At 36.4% G+C, this 4756-nt stretch overlaps 1 pseudogene; it reads left to right on the forward strand.

The window, feature by feature from the left end:
- Positions 1-1057: 1057 nt before the first annotated feature.
- Positions 1058-4756, forward strand: part of LOC125847261 (probable LRR receptor-like serine/threonine-protein kinase At1g07650) — a 4992-nt pseudogene continuing 1293 nt past the window's right edge.

A 4756-nucleotide genomic window follows, 5' to 3' on the forward strand; every position in this document is an offset into this window, starting at 1 on the left:
GGCCTTCCTAACTAGCCTCCTTTAGATTGAATGAATGCCTTTTAGAATATCTTGAAAAGTTAGTTGCCTTTTGCTTTGTGCAGCATTCTCAGTTATAATAATCTCACAGGTAAGTTGCCCGAGGAAGTCAATAAACTCACAAACTTAACAGAACTGTAAGTACTACTGAATATACTTTCGATATAATATCCTCTAGGTCCTCTTGCATTCCTGTTTGTCTGAGGTCTCCTTCTTTCCCTTTTGGCATCAATGCAGTAGGCTGAGCGGCAACAACTTCACTGGAATATTTCCTAGCTTTGAGAGTTTGAAAAACCTTACGGAATTGTGAGCATTTCCACACCATTTAATGCATAAAAGCTAATATTTTCTAGTTAACTTTAAATTATATCAGACTTCATTCTTGGTTAACAGAGAGATTCAAGCTTCAGGTTTTGAAGGACCTGTACCACCAAGCATTTCTGTCTTGACTGCATTGAACGAATTGTGAGTTGTTTTCTAGGTTGCATACTTTCTTTAGTTGCTTATTATGGTGTCCCCTTTTATTTGGTTGGGATTTTATATTAATATGATGTCTTTACAGAAGAATCAGTGACTTGACTGGAAGTGCGTCAAAATTTCCGCCACTAGAGAACATGACAGGCCTAACTAAATTGTAAGTAATTCTCTTGAATTTGCTTTTATACATTAATGGTTCCATTACTTTCCATAGTTCTCTTTCCTGAAACTAATTTGTTGACTGCAAGATGTTGAGGAGCTGCAATTTATCAGGGAAGATTCCTTCTTACATAACTAATATGACTCAATTGAAATTTCTGTAAGTTTGCCTTCACTCTGATTTGTTTCTTTCTTTTTTGATAGCCTTTACTTTCTCCCTTCCATACACTGCTGTTTTAACCGAATTATGTATGCGGCCTTCTTGATTATTGTCACGAATTCTGCTCAGTGTTTAGACTAGGAAACAGGAGGAGGGGAATTTCAACCTAGCCGAAATTCTTTCATTACATAATCTTTAAAATATTCTTTATGCTATAGGTCTCAAGTTGGTATAGTATTTTTTCTGGTTTGAATATGGTTTTCTTTTTGGGCAGAGATCTAAGCTTCAACAGGCTTGAAGGACCGATCCCGGATATGGAGCGCCTGGAAAAACTGAAGAACTTGTAAGTGACAAATTTATCATGCTCTAAATTCTTCTTTTAGCTTGCCTGACTATATGCCGGCCGTAAATTCTCAACAAAGCCAACTTCTTCTCCTTCATTGAAATACATATGATAAAATTTATACCTGAGACTTGGATGTCAATGAGACGAGTCTTAACACATTTAATGCAAAGAAATTTTAGTTTCTGACATTTTATAGGTTATTTAGAGCTTGATTAATTTATTTTGAGGTTTTTTGTTCAAATTGATATCTGTTGAATTAAAGATTCTCCTTCACAAGGTACCTGACAAGCAATAGACTTACTGGACCAATTCAAGAGTGGATCGAAAATAGAAATTCCGAATAGTAAGTTAATTACTTTGGATTAGCATGGTTTTGCTTATAACCTACTCATGCCATGATAATGCTAGATTCTCTTCATCTCAAGGACTTACAATTCTAAGGGCATATAGCCCATAGATGCCAATTTTTCATACATATAGTATCCCTATAAGAATTTCTTTTTGTGCAACACACTTGTTGATTTTGCTGTGCTCCATTTGCAGTGTCATAGATCTATCTTACAACAACTTCAATGAAAGCTCTGTGCCAACTACTTGTCCGGAAACCCTGTATGTCTTCTTCCCACTCATTTTTGTCATTGGGACACCAGCTGTTGTTATCTCTAAGCTACATTTCCTTCTTCTTATCAGAAACTTGTTCAAAAGCTATAACTCAACAAAAAAGTCGTAAGTTATTTAACTTGTCTTATAGGACACAAGATGCATAATTTTTCTCTTTAGAAAATTATCAACTACTTCATGCCTTCTGACCCTTTTTCCAACTTGATGCAGAGACCTTGGGAAATGCTTGTCAAGTAATGATTGTTCAAAGAGTAAGTTTATCCTTCTACAAGACTATGATTCATTTTCTCTCTATCTAAGATTTAGAGCACTTGAAAATTTCGTTTCTTATTGTGTCTGTCATGTTACATAGAGGCAATGCTAGATAATTTGTTTTAATTAAATACAGATTGGTATTCAGTGCACATAAATTGTGGTGGAGAGAGTGTGACAATAGGGGACACCACTTACGAAGCAGATGAAGATTCCGCAGGTGCTGCAAAGTTTGTTTACTGGAAAGACAGCTGGGGATCCAGCAACACCGGGGACTTCTGGAATTCTCCCATAACATCGAACAAGTACAAGGCAACTAACGTATCTTCCATTAAGGGACACAATTCTGAACTATACACGACAGCTCGGCTCTCAGCTTTATCTCTAACTTACTATGGACGTTGTTTAGCAAATGGAAACTACACTGTGACACTGCACTTTGCAGAGATTATTATAAGAGATAACCGATCTTTCCAGAGTCTCGGAAAACGGATGTTTGATGTCTATATTCAGGTCAATTAAATATAAATCTGAGTATTAAGTCAAGGTTTAGGGGCAGTTCGCTAACAATATAACTGGATGCAGGGTGAGAGGAAGCTCAAAGATTTTGACATTAGAACTACTGCTCGAGGAGTTGATAAAGCTTTGACAAGAAATTCAATGCATCTGTAGAAGATGGCATTCTAGAAGTGCACTTTCAGTATGCTGGGAAAGGAACACAGCTGTCCCTAGAAGAGGAAGCTATGGCCCTTTAGTTTCTGCCATCTCTTTTGAAGCTAGTAACACTACTATTACCCTTTGTTTCACTTATTTCTCTTTCACAGACTCTCTACACTTTATTCTATTACCTTGGTGACCTTTTACATGATGAAATTATGATACTGTTTCCACATGTTAATTATTCTCAGAGAGCCTAGAGAAGAGGCTTCATCTTTTTCCTCAATCACTTTAAGATTATAAGTATAAAACAAATGTAAGTGCATTTTACACTCTTCCTCTTCCTTTTTTTCTATATCATAGATTCCAAGCCCTCTTCAAAANCTTCCTCTTCCTTTTTTCTATATCATAGATTTCAAGCCCCCTTCAAATCACAAAAAGATGGCTCACATCATTGCTGGAGTAGTGGCGTCCTCATTAATTCTCCTTTTTACAATATTCTTTGTTGCTTGGAGGAGAAGCAGAAACAGGATATCGAAGGAAGAAGGTGATGCTACAGATGACCAGCCTATTTTGTGTCTTACGTCTTAAATAGATAGAACTTACTGTATTGTGTTCTCTATGATTTCCTGAAAAGTTCTTATCAAAATAAAATGATGGATTTTGAAAACAAGAACATTATGGAGATGCTCATTTCATACAAGTACATGATTTTCCACATTATATGGAAGTGTCACACATTTTAAATGGTTTTTTTTTCCTGCAAATATACAGAATTAAGAGGACTGGATCTACTGACTGGTGTATTTACCATCAGACAAATCAAAGCCGCGACAAACTGTTATCAATCTGTGTATATAAAAATCAGAATTACTGATTTCAATAAACTTTGCAGAAACACGAAGTAACCAAAGTTTAATAAACCAGTAAGAATAGATGAACAGAAATTAATTGACAAAACTAAAATCTGTAATAAACGTACCACAATCTGGAAAAACAGAATCAGAAAAAAAAGATCAAGCCCACTGAATGCACAGTGTCCCCTTAAGGAAATTATTCCCCTCTAGTATCCGAGGTTTGATTTGGAATATGTCCTCCCAGGATAGAATGATCTCAATCACCAGTGTATTGATACCCAAAACGCTGGTGTCAGCGAACCACTCAACAGCAGTAAAGTACACGAAGAAATTTTGTGCAGAAGAAGAAGAAGAAATCAGAAAAAATTCGTAAGGAATAAATCTGAAGAATCAATGTATTTATAGGCAAGAGGAACTGGTTCCGAAAGGTTGCAATCCTTTCAGAATCCACACGACCATTCATGAAAGTTGCAACTTTCAAACAGTCATGGCTGTTTCTGAAAGTTGCAACCTTTCAGAACAATCACTGCGGGAAATTTAAATAAAACGGGAAAGATTTAAATTAAACGGGTCGCGCATGGATCCGAGTCGGGTCGGGTCAATTAACTAATTAATTGAATCGGTTAATTAACTAATTAAAACGTTGGCCATTTAATTTAATTAAATAATTAATTAACTAAAATAATTAAAACAAACTTTGTCCAAAAAATAATCTCTCGATCGATCATTTTTCCAAATCCAAATCCAAATCCAAAGCCAAAGCCAAAGCCGAGCCGAGCGAGCGACGACGACGACGGCGCGAGGGGGGTCCCTCTTTCCAACCCTTTTAACAATTAATAGGAGTGTTTCTATATTTAAACTCTCCTATTTTTCTTTCCACCACCGATGAGGGACAAATGTCTTTTCAATGTCTTTTCAATAAAGCATAAGAGGACTTTTCAAGTTCTCAACTTTTCAAGTTCCCAACTTTTTCCAAGTTCCTCTTTCATTTTCCCTCAATTTCCCATTAACTCTTGCTACATACCCAACAATCCCCCACATTAATGGGGAATGGTTATAACATAAGGAATGCACGGACGAGTGTGTACTTTACAAGCAAGAATCAATTGCATCTGGATAAGTAGGTTTTCCCTTGGACTTTCCGTAGTGAACATATGTCGGATATACTCGGTCAATCGGTAGATGCGATATCTTTGAACCGTCGAGCTT

This window comes from Solanum stenotomum, chromosome 12, assembly GCF_019186545.1.
Source record: "Solanum stenotomum isolate F172 chromosome 12, ASM1918654v1, whole genome shotgun sequence".
Taxonomy (NCBI): domain Eukaryota; kingdom Viridiplantae; phylum Streptophyta; class Magnoliopsida; order Solanales; family Solanaceae; genus Solanum; species Solanum stenotomum.